Raw genomic sequence first — 13,287 nt, forward strand, 5'->3', positions numbered from 1 at the left:
TTAGTATGAGTGTAGCACAGAGCAAGAAGACAATTGTACAGAAAGAGAGTGCAGCACGACCAGCAAAAGATCTTTTACTTGGCGTTGGAGCCCCCTGCCTTCCTGTCGAATATTGTGTGGATGAACATATGGCGGCGATTGAGGGTTTGGTTCAAGCTTGCGCAACAATATGGTTCCGAGATCAGTGTGCCAGCACGCGGGAAGAAAGCAAACAAAGCGGAGGGCGAACATTCTACCAAACAGCGATAACTGGAACACAAAAAAATATTGGCAATGGTTTCCTTGAATGATTAACTGTAAAGTAATATATTCTTGCAGAGAAATCCATTTTACGGTATGCACTAACATCGGTTGGTGGTGGTTTTAAACCAAACTTTACTTTCACTACTTCTTTAAAGTTTTACTTTATTCGTAATCGAGCAGCTCGTCACCAATATTAATAAATTATTAAAGAAACTAATTGCGTTTTTTTATCTTGATCAATTTTACGCTTATACAACTACGGGACCTCAGATGGTTACTCCATTGTTTATTCCAATTTGAATATTTTTCATTGCACTTTAGCACTTTTCAAACCCAGAAAAATTACAGTACTTAAAATAAAATTAGAGTATTTACAACATTATACTCGTTAAGAAAAATATACGTATGAGAAAACAGTCCCATTTCATACAAAATCACCGATGGATCAATTGGACGTGTAACAATATTTTTGAATGTTTTGAAGCCTTTTAAATATAAGGCAATTAACTCGATAAAAAACGTGATAATTGAGTTTGTATCAAAACCCAGAACGATTGTGGACGGTAGATAGATAAACACGTTTTTGGTTGGATTTTGAAAATGACCGATTGGAGAGAGATTAGGTTCCGTGAAGCGGTCGAACCGGTTGAAAGCTCTTTTTAAAAGCTCGATCGGTGTGCATCGTGTTAACTTTATAAGCCTTGGAGCCCAATCTGACGACACAAAACCGCATTGTTTTGATTTGTTTAATATTTATCTTGCATGTGGTTTTCTAACCGAGGGTTCCATCCCACGGCGGATCATTTGTTCAAAAAAGCTTGTTACAAAGATAATGCTGTTCAATCTGTTACAAAAAATAAAAGGAGTCATTTTGGCCTATCGACATATGTCATATAAAACATACGACATATAAAACATATGTTTTGCTCGGCTTGAAAGCCGTTTGAATTTATCGGAGGCGGTTGTCCTCTGAAATTTTTTTTGGATGGGGTGGGATTTTTTTCCTAAACAATCGCCCTAACCTACCAGCAAATACGTTAAGGTTGGCATTTAGTTTACCTTTGAACCTTTTCATACCCATAGTTTTGTAGAACTCACCTTCAATCGTTGTTTCCATATCGATCACCACCGTAGCCATCGAATCAGTCTGATGTGCTCGATCCGTATCGTGTTCAAGCTGACTTCCTATGTTGGAGTCATTTTCTGTTTCCGGGGGCCCGTCTAGTCCGATGCCCATGATGCTACTCTTGGCGCTGCTAATACCGGAACTTTCATTGTCGACCAGATGTTGCTTGGAGGGTATGTTGTCCTCTGTTGGTCTGGCTGGCTTTTCATCCGGCAAAGATAAGATCACCTGCGGCACTTCGCCAAAAAGACGAGTTTCTTCGACAGCAGTCATAGCTGACTTGGACTCATCCATGGTGTGCAGGAGGAGTGCAATTTAGAGTAAAAACCTGAAATCGTTGAAACATATCCGTGTTTTTGTGGGTAGTTTGGTGCCTCATTTGGGTACGAACACGTTTTTGATGCAGCCAAAGAATATTCAAATTCATATTCATTCGACATCCTTGAACACGAGGTCATTATTATACTTATTTTAAACAAGTTTTACAAGCGCTCTTTCAAACATATAGAATTGCCAGAGTTAGATGTATTTTAAGGTTTATCAATAATGTGTTATGTATAATCCAATAGTTTTGATGTAGAAATTTAATTTGATTTGAATAAAGCTTGTAAAGGTATAACCTTTTTTGTCAAAATTCTACCTAACTGTATCCCTTAGCTTTAGAATAAATAGGAGAAGACGATAGTTTGAACAGCCATTTCAATCCCTATATTGGAGTATGGTTCTCCACGAGGTGTGAAGTTATTTTGCACACAATATAAAGTCTCAAGTTGCTCTGTTTGCATTGTAACGACGCTGTGTTCTTATCCACTCTGTCTGGCTTCAAATATGTATGTGAGGATCTTAAATGTGTCTACCGATGCCGAAAACACGTTGCAATCTTAATACTATTAAGGAAGTAAATGAGTTCTTAAAAACCAGACAATTTTACTATCTAAAAACTATCACGAAATTACTGAGTGTTTCACACGAAATACGGAGATGAAGCTTCCACCGAAGAGTACTCGGAACAAGTTTCACTTAGGCACGAATGATAAAATACGTGTTTTTCAGTGCTGCTTTCTAAGTTTAGTTTTTGACACGACATAGACTCACTGGCCATTGCAAGGTCGGAAATCTGCCCGGAAGCGGATCTGCTGCACATTTCCACATGGTTCAATTTTGGAATACAAGCACGATTCAGCCAACTGCATGGTATTTCTTCAAAACATAGCGGGACCCAGTTAGTGAAAGGGTTGTTGGTATACATTGTTTCACTAAGTCCGCCGGAAACAACGAATGGCAAAGTCGTCGTTTGAATTAACTTAAGTTCCATCAGCATCACTTGACTGGTCATGACGGTGGAGCACACGCTCGTTATTTTCCGCAGTATCTTTTTGGGAAGGGTTCAGCTCACGAGGAGACAAATACTTTTGCAAAGCGATCAGAAAAAGGCAAAAGGCGGCAAACTGAGGTTTCCAAACAGCACAAATCGCCGCAACCAAGCGCAAGGCCGATCGAAAGCGGGAAAGTATTTATACATTCCAGTGCCGGGTAACCAGAAGTTGCGTAACACCACCGAAACCCAAAAAGGTGTTTCCACCTTTTCTGCGGCCAGTGCAAAAGTGTACACAATGTTTCCATCAACTTACCGCGCATAAACTCGCACAGCTACGAACACGTTTCGTATCTATTCTTTTGGTGCGTTAAAGTAGCGAACGATAGCAAATATTAACTTCTTTCACCAAAACGAATTTTAAAGGTGTGTTTAGTTTAAAGATCAAGCCATTTACTATGACTACCCTTTTGATCTTTGTTTCTTATTGTTCGATAAGAATATCACAATTGCCCATCACACTTCACGTTGAATGCATACAATGATTGCGGAACAATCATTAGTTACCACTTCACCAATGACACAGGGATCACTTTGTTCAACAACTGCGCTACTTAAATGGTTGATTTAAACTTCAACTGCACAAGCCAGCTAATTTTACTCGAGGGGGTTGACACCCGTTTTCGAGTTCCATCGAGGGGGGTTAATTATGAGCGAAGCTGACGAGCCATAACCGTCAGGGTGGAGGAAATAGTAAATATAACGTTCCGTCCTTTGACCTGCCTGCCTCCCGGGCGTAATGAGCAATGGTTCGCTGAGTGACGGTTTACTCCGGGATAATCTAATCTGTCAAACGAATGGTAATCACCAGCAACAACTTGCCGGAACGACGCAACGACGCCCGTCGGAGAACCACTTGTAACGCAATCGGCGGCGATACTGAAACGACTCCGTAAACTCTCCACCGGTGGAGGCCGGTGTCCGTCTTCGCCGTCGTCGTCGTCGGCATCGCTGTGGTGTTGTTGTTGTAGTCGGTCCATGGGACCACGCAGTTTCCTCGTCGGTGGCGGACGCGAACAGAAATTCAAGTCCAATGCTGTGCGCAAGCACCATCCCTTTTCCACGCATATTGTCTTGTGTCCGCGCGTGTTGGTGCTGCTCTCGCGTAAGCCTGCGTTCGTTTGCACGCTGCGCGCGTACTTTACGCGTGCTGATGTGCATCGCCGGGACTGTGGCGTTGTGTGGGGTACCGCCCATTGATCACGGACGGGGTGGCAGGATTCAGTGGTCCACAATGGACAATGAGGTAAGTTTGCATTCCGGTATTCCTGTATGATATCGTTTCATTATACTGCACTCCACATGAATTCACGTTGTTTTGGGGATGTGCAGTTTTGCAGTTGACATCTTCTGTCGAACTACATACAGATTTATGTCAGTAAAAAACTAAGCTGGCTGGACTGCAAAAGCTGATGCGTTGAAGGGGAGCCAATTAAAATTGGCTGGAAGAAGGAAAAAACACTGCAGTTAAATTATAATCATATAAATTATCACATTTGAAGTCCGAAAAGACTATGGAGTGAAATGGCACTTCGTATGAAATACTGAGGAGTGATGGTTTACATTGAAATTGTTTGTCAAGTTTAAAGACTTCATGCGAATATATATATTTTTCTTACAAACAGGTGTTGAGAAAAAAAAAAGTTTTCTCTCAGTTGTGGCACTCGATCATCCACGAGGACGGTGTGAGCTTTGCAGGAAAAGGAAAGAGAAAATGAGAAAGAAGACACCAACAAATCCCAAAAGTCACCTCTAAAATCGATGTGCGTTGAAGACCATGCTGAAACCGAGGAACTGTACAATGGGAAGGACAAAAAACGTCTTCGTTCGATCAGGTTCCTTTGCGACAATAGCTGATGGATGAGGCGAAGTCCGCCGACAAAACCGTCTTTACCTCCAGCCATTAAAGCTGTTAATGCTTACGACGTACGAGCGCAAAAGAAGCTTAGAGCAACGTGCATGAATGTCGCGATTTCCGCAAACAAACTTTTTTGCACACTGAATTAACATTCTCAGTGTTTCAAAATGAATGATAGTTGCTTGTGTTAAATTGTCTGGTTTTTAAAACTTGTTTTACAAGATATTCTAATACACTACGGTCCGCGAGAATGATTTGAATATTTTGCAATAGGTTCTCGATATTTGTTTTGTTATTATTGATGGAATTTTGAAGTACGATTATAAATGAAACAACGTATGCATACTTTTGCACCACCAATTTGCGGATTGTTTTGTATGCAAAATAGCAAAGCAATTAAGCATATTTAATTGTCGTTAGGCTTTAAACCCCAAAGTAACGAAACGAATTAAAATTCAAGGCTGTGATCGTATAAAGATCGTTTAAATTCATAAATGCATGCACATTCTTTAATTTCATTCTTTTGAATTCAAATGAAAAAGCTTTGGAAGATGTTTACTTCAGCGATTAAGATTGCTATTCATTTTGAAATGATTTGTTATTTTTGGTATCTTCTCGGGGAATGAAAATTTCATCGTAAATTACAATGAAATATTCAATTTTCATAACATATAGAAAAAGTCACATAAAAAAATATTTAAGAGGGATGCTGCTTAAGGTTATCATGTGCAATCAAAACTCTTCAAGTTATTATTTTAATATCACAAACACCCGTTTGGTGTTTTGGTCCTAAACTATAATCTCCCAGTGGGAGATCCCAATTATTCCGTAGGGCCAAAAAAAGATGCTCGATTATCTAGCCGCCCCAAGTTCTTCATCTTTGATAGCTCGGGCGATAGTGATGTGTGGTGATGCTATGATAATGCTATGGATGCTTTCGCGGGGTTCGTTGAGTGCAAGTTTGCCTTGTCTGTGAATCGGACGTTGTGTATGCCTGAGTGGAAGTGGAAACAATGATTATCTCAAGGCGGACACATAATTTTCGTTACCCATAGCTGTCTAAAGTCCGCAGTTTGGGATCCGCAGACGAATAATGAAAACATTAAGCTAACGAATTTATATTTTCACTTTCCCACTTCCGTTGCATAATAGTAAAGGTTGAATCGGAAAATTACAATCGCAATATTGCAACCAACAGAATGAATAATCGATATTTCACCGGATCTAATGATTGCTTAGAGTCAAGGAAGCATCAAGTCAAGGAAAACAAGCTAATTCATTCGAACCTCCCTCTATTGAGCTTGACTTCTTGATCTCTTGAAGGGCAATTCTATAATTTGTCGTATGAATTTATATACAGCCTGGGTTTTTGTTTTGTTATTTCCATTCATCCAGGATTTATAGTATACAGTGACAATGGATTTTACGATACTGCAGTCGTCATTTAAATGCTTTAAAACGTTTGTATATATGTCACAAAAATGTGATGTGCAAGTGGCGCGGTGCCATCCTCGGTTACCTGTCCAACCGGTTCTAGTGGGAAGTAATGAACATTGCTTCGCTGTTGCACTATTAATATCCACATCGCTTCCAGCAGTAAACTGACTATAATAATGATAGTAGTTTTAGATGACGCCATGTTTCAGCAAGATGTAAAACACTTATGTGTTGCTACCTAACAACTCAATGTTTGAACTGAACGAAACTATTTTAATAGGTCCTGCCATTAAAGAAGCCGAAGTTTTAAGTCACGAGTCAAGCAAGAAAAACTTATAACATAATAAATAGGGTCATTAAATATTTATCACCATATGGGACTTGTTTGTGGTTCCAAGAACTGGTTTCAAATATTTAATCGGTTTAAGTTTTTGTAACTTTTAACAAAGTCTATTTATAAAACAACTTTTAACAATGTCTATTTATAACAACTTTTAACAAAGTCTATTTATATCATTTATAAAAAAGTATTACACATCACATACAAATCTCCATTTAGGTTTTAAGCATTCTTTCATGCTAAAAGTCGCTTTAAAAATTTTATTTTGTTATCGACATTGAGAATTTGGCATCGATTCAAATTAATCAACAAAGGTTGTATTGATCGAAGACAAACAGGTTGCGTGTCATTCAAATCTATTATTATGTAAACTGTTAACTAATGTCATTTGAAGTATCTGAAAATAAAGAGAACGAGGGAGAAAAAGTCAACCTTTCATGTATTATACGTCTATACGAACTCGAGACATCCTTTCAACCTTGGCCCATAAACGTCGAATGTATGATGCATGTTTTATGGCGCCGCGTTGACTGGAAATTTCTGGAGACGTTTCAATTGACGTTAATTACAGTAACAAAGGCCAACGAATTGTGGAAAGGATCAACCGTGTTGCTCGTCTGAAGCAATTATAAACACCAGGCGAGGATTTCCATCACACTATTGGTAAGAAAGAAGACAGATGCGTGAGAACGAGAACACGTGTCACGCTGAATGCATAAGAAAACTACATCGTTTATTCCACTTCTTGCGACACGTAAAAATAAACACGTGCGTGGAATCACTTTCCTAACTGGGAACATTTCATTCCGCATATACTACAACCTCTGCGAATGATTCTCAATTTTTATACACTCAACAGTATGAAAATAAATTACAACTATGTTTTGATACATGATTTTTTCCGGTGGTATATTTATTGAAATGGCTTCGTATGTAATATTACTTCTTCCGTAACGACACTGCACGTTTCATGAGAGTGTTGTTCCGCCTAGACAAGAATTTTGAACTGTGCGAAATATAGTTGTGAGTGTATGTGCCAGCGATTGTGATTGGTTTTGATGTTGCTTATGATTATGCTTAAAATGGGTACTAATTCATGATGCAACACAAATCGGCTATGATGCAATAGTGGTGATACTTAGAGACTATTTACCAGTTTTCTCTTTGTTGTTTGTTGTTTTGCCCCGTTGTACGGAGATTAGTGTTTGCGGTTGCTTTGCTGCTCTTGTGTGTATAGTTATTAAATTGGCGTTTTTATTTTTTTACTTATGTTTGTTCTTTTTTTAAATAGTGTGTCATCTTTGTATGTCATACTTTGATTTGACATAATCTATTTTCATTTGTTTTGTCTTGCTTTGTTTTATTACTCTTGTATATATGTCAGTCGTTGGTAACCACTCATTTTCATATATGTTTTTAAATGTGTTTCCATTTCTGTAGCTTCTACAATTATAGCTAACTTAATGTTTATCCGTCACAAAAGCGATTAATTTTCTAACCGTATTTTAATAGATTTCCTTTCCCCATTCGAATCGCTCGCTGTAAAAATGTTGTACTTTTTTGTTCGGGCTTTTAATTTAACCACTTTGTTGTATTGTTTTTTTTTTTTTGTATATTTTGTTTCTCGGCTGTTTTACGATGCTATGCAAAGCAAACGCTTTTGGAAAATATGCTCGTCTTCTAAGACTTCGACACATTTTCAAACCGATTTATTAATTTTTATTTAACTTGCTTGTTTTACTGGAACAAATTCCTCACCTTCCATGAAGTAAAAGAGTTGTGAATTTATTAAGTTTGTTCTTCTTTACAATCTTGTGGCTTGATATATAATTTTACCTTGCCAATGCTTTTCATGTAAATAAACTTTGTTCACACAAGAACTCTAAAAAAATATTCTAATTCCACTCGCATTTTAGCAATTTCATTATCTAATTAATTATTCTTTCATTCGACTATGCTTCACTTACCACATCGATTATTAGCTAATTTTAACGAACACATTCGTATCTTTTGACTCATGTTGGGCTGTTCTTGAGAGCGCCCGCGATATCTGATCGTTGCTCATATATAAGTATAAATGATTTTTTATAGTAGTAGTTAAAAAAGCATGTTTTACACTAATCACTTTGAATGAAAGAAATATAGCTTTATGAATACATTATGTTCTTGCAGCGACCAGCGATAGGGAATTTTGTAAAAATAACATCTTCTGTAAGTTATAGATCAAAAGCTGAAAGCATTATGCTTAGTTTTTTGTCCGTTTTTCTGCTAGGAACTTACTGATAAGTCCAGTCACCGATTTAAGAGTAGACATTAAAAGACATTATTTATTGCTGTAGAAAGTCTATCTGTATCAGTACGTTGTGCTGTGGGCAAAGAATGAAAAGTATTAAGATGTATAAACTTAATGGTGATCTTCATAGAGACAGTCGTTGTTTTTCGATTTTTATGTCATTCATTGGTTCAATTTCGTTTAACGTTCTATGTAAAATAAGTCTGCGATATAAGTCTTTGGAGTATCTTTTTGATGATAAATAAAATGGATAGTGTTCTGCGATGAATAATGAAAATGACTCTTGATACACTAGTAAAAACATACCTTGATTTTATGGCTACCTCTATGGATATGGAAGAAGACAATATCTTCCTATGTTGCTCTCTTGTGCTTCACAACTTATTGTGCAATTTGCCCAAAGTCAAGCATCAGTAAAGAATCGTTTTCTTCGATTTTCGGGTATAGAAAAGTTTGCTTCATTTTTATAAAGTCTACCTTAAGCAAGGCAAGTACAAATCAATTAGTCGAACAATAGCAATTAATAAAGCAATACCATCCCACAAGTGTATGATTTTGTTCAGTCTTACTTGTTTCGATCAGTCAACTAACTTGCTCTATATACGTCGTTTTCCAGTAATAAATTGAATGTAATTGCTCACTGTATCTGATTGTGTGATTCCACGATGGTTATGACTGTACGTGTCTCTTTTCATTTAATTTTTATTCTGCTGCTTTTTGTTAATTCTAAACGTTATTTCAAGTTATACTTCATAGATACTGATCAAAATACGAAGGATCGCAAGTAAGTCTCTGATAGAACTGCTTTCGGGTGTATGGGGATGGAAAGCTTGTGATGTGTATGGTTGAAAAATTTCGACATTTCGTACTTAAATACACCATCTTTGTGGCGGCTAGTGTGGTTTATCGTATGTGAATATAAAATTTCTTCAATAGAAGAAGATTAGCCTCATGGGCATAAGTTTGTTTTCACTCCCCGATTATGAATGTTAACTTTATATTTCTTAAAAAATTTGCATATTTTCATGTCGATTCTACGAGTTTATCCTTTTCCACTTTCGCTCTAAAATATTCGTAAAATTTGGAAATACCATTAAGACTACATGCTCACGACCACACGTTATTACAGCTAAACTTGCTTTCTTCCCTCTGCTCTGATGCTTACGGGGTTGGAATTGGAGATTATGAAGGATTGAAGACAATTCTCTCCATGTTAACACCGCTTTAAATTACATTGAGCCTCCTTCACTGTATTACTCTAAGTAGAATCTGTGACATATCTAGTAAATTTATCATTCTTCTTCAGGCTTCTTAGTTTACAAGTTCATCAAATGATTTCTTTGCCTTTGCCTAATGGAGATCTCAGCCTCATCAGTCACACACAAATTCAGCTCACAAAAATTGGGGTTTCCTTCGTTTCTTGGGAAATTTAGCGGAGCAACTATCTTTGCAGTTGCTAGCAATATATCTGCCGTTTCACTAGTCTTTTTTATAGTTTTGTTTAGCGTACATAAGATATACCCTATATCTTTTTTATGATTTATTTATCTTATCGCATTTTTCGATTCTTACTATTTATGGCCACTTTTGCTAGTAATTTGATTGGTGCTTTTAGCGCAACCCTATCTCCTTCCATCCGTGATGTATTATATTTGTTCTTGGGCCTCCGGATTCCTTGAAGCACCAAAGATCGAATGTGGTCAAACGCGGTTGATGTTATCAAGTTTTAGTATGTTTCTTATCAGTGTCTGTGTCGAGAAAAGTATAGCGATTTTGTTTTTTTTTTTCATTTAAATTCTACAGATATCTTGCATATTGGATGCTTGTATATTTTTCGCAGATTGTATATTTCACTCGGGCGTGTGGTACACGGGATGCACTGCCTCCCTTGATCGGTGTCAATATTTAATTGTTTTTAATGTGGCACAAGCTCGAAGTGCAAGTATTATCCACAGTTTCCGTATTTTCCTCGTCACATTTGCTGTTCGCTTTTGCTTGTCTGAATTACTAATCTAACATTATTTTCTTTTCTGGTTCCGATTATTTTCAGGACAATCACGTTGGCTACCTCTTTTAAGGTCAGTACTTTCAGTAGCTTTCGCCTTTCATTTCCGCGCATACCTGGCCCGGGGTTGGTTTTACTGTCTGCTCTACTTGGTTTCGCTTACAAAATCACATCTGTCCCAATGAAGGCAGTTTTAAATTGCCAGCATTCAGTACTAATCATTATTATTATTATTACCTTGGATTCTCTTCAGATTCCGATGCATGCGTTCAAAAATTCAATGCTTTTTTAAGCCTTCCTATGGTTTGAATGCCTCTTCGAACTCTGCGTGTTTAAATTCTCTAAGCTAAATTTTCTAGAAAACATTGTTTTCTTTCGTTGGATTTGTACCATTCTAATCGCAACCATACTTTTTTACGAAATAGAAAAACTGGAATTTTTTTTATACAATCGTAGCTTATTTCATTTGTTGCTTGAGTGTTTAAACTCAGTTTTTTGGATGTGTGTACGTGTGTTTTTTTCTATATCTTATAAATATAATTTCCGCTAGGTCAGCGTTAAATAAAGAATACGTAAGCATTACTTTTACCTCACATTATAAGTTTTGCGAAAATTTGAACATTCATTCTGGTAGTATCTTCTTGTTCCGCTTCTTGCTTTTCACAAGCGGAAGAATATTATAGTTACAGTAATTGCTATCCAGCATCATCCATTGCTTCTCGGTTTACCTTAAGAGATTCAAGAGAATCGAACGAATCGATTTCACTTTTACATGAAGCTAGAATCAATGACGCTTCTGGCTCTAGTAATAAGTTTGGTTTGGCATCAAAAAAATATGATGCATGCATTCAGTATTTCCTTTGATTTTGTTCGGGTGTTATGTTCTTCAGTCATTAGGAGGGGATATTTTAAAATAATCAGTAAGTAAACACTACTTCTAATCGATCCACTAAAGTCGGTAGGATAGACACACTATTCAACATTTGTTTGTCGATGCCAAATACAAACAATTCCTTTGAGCCACTAATATATACGCATAATATTCATGCTTTTGAATGCCATTTCACTACCGCTTTTCGTCGGCCACTGATGGAACATCAGGCTATATGTTGGTTGTTTTTTGACTGGGACATGTTTGCACATGAAACTTAACATCTATTTTTGCCGCTAGTGATGACAAAACGTAAAGTAAATCGCTTTGAAAATTATCTCGAATACGTTATTTGCTAATGAAGAGCTATTGTTAACACGTGTATTTCCACCAACCTATAGGTAAACAAATTTGGCTACACGTAAACAGTACGGGTTTTTAGAAACTACATTTAAGAGTACGTATTTTGTTACGTAGTTTTCCTTTGACACGGAAAAGATATAAAAAGGTACAGACAGAGAATACTATGGGAAACAATTAAAATGCCTCTATTAAACTCAGGTGTAAAACGACGATCGTATTATTCTGGGCACACAAGCCTTACCATATTCCTAATTAAATACAATCGTTTGATAGGCTACATAAAAATGCTACGAGCATAAAACATCCGGTTACTCAGTCTCCTGGTTCAAAACCATATATATCTCCGATAAAGCGAAACAAATTGTGATGATGACTTTGCTTTGAAACAAAACCTAAATCTTGGGTGCTGTAGTTAATTCAACATGATGGAGTGAAACATAAACAACCTCGTCAATTATACTACACATTAAAACGAAACAAAGAGGTCTAGGAATCGTGGAAACGTGGTCTCTAATTTTACAAATTACACTATACTGAATACTTTTGCCTTCTTCGAATCAAATATTGCGTCATGATATACAATCCATACAACACTGTCATATGCTAGCATGGACCTTTGCGGATGTTTTCTCCGTTTGTGTCTCGGTTTGCATTGATGCATCAATTAGCTATAAAATTTTACTTTATATTTGTTTAAATCATCATGCTCTAACTTTCTTTATGTTGCTAGTTTTTCCTTCTTTTTTCATGGTCAGTCTTGTTGAATAAGTTGTAGTGTACATCTTTGTGTTCCTCTTTCGCATTAGCATAGCTAAGATCCTCGCGTTTACAGGCTAAATCTTGCTAAGATTGTTTTTATACGGGTTTCGAACATTTTGCTCGCTCCAAGAACGCCTAATGCCAGAGTAAGTGGCCAAACTACTCTCATTGAAATCATCTGCCAGCTCAAAATTGTCACTAGCTCAAACACAACCTCATCCGAACATCCGTCTGCTCGGTGGGAGAAAAAAGTAATAGTCAGCTTACATTGCAAAACAGTAAAACAAAATCATTAAAACTGCACTTTCCTCTGGTACGCATAAACCGTGCCTTCAGCTAAGAAAGTTCCCTATCCCACAATGTGGTGGCAAACTTAATATATGCGTAAGGTTATTTCTAAAAATTGTACTATATTTACGATGCATCATCGGGCCCCTCTCGCTACATTTGACCACGTCTTATGTTTACTTTACTTTCGTTCTCTTTCTTTGTCTCTTTAGATTTGATCCATTTGCTACAACTGAAGAAAACTTATAAAAGACGCGTCGTGATCGATAAAAACGGTTTATCCTCCTTCTTCTTTCTTGCTTCTCTATTTTTCTCGCGACGAATAGATC

Source organism: Anopheles ziemanni, chromosome 2, assembly GCF_943734765.1.
Source record: "Anopheles ziemanni chromosome 2, idAnoZiCoDA_A2_x.2, whole genome shotgun sequence".
NCBI classification, from domain to species: domain Eukaryota; kingdom Metazoa; phylum Arthropoda; class Insecta; order Diptera; family Culicidae; genus Anopheles; species Anopheles ziemanni.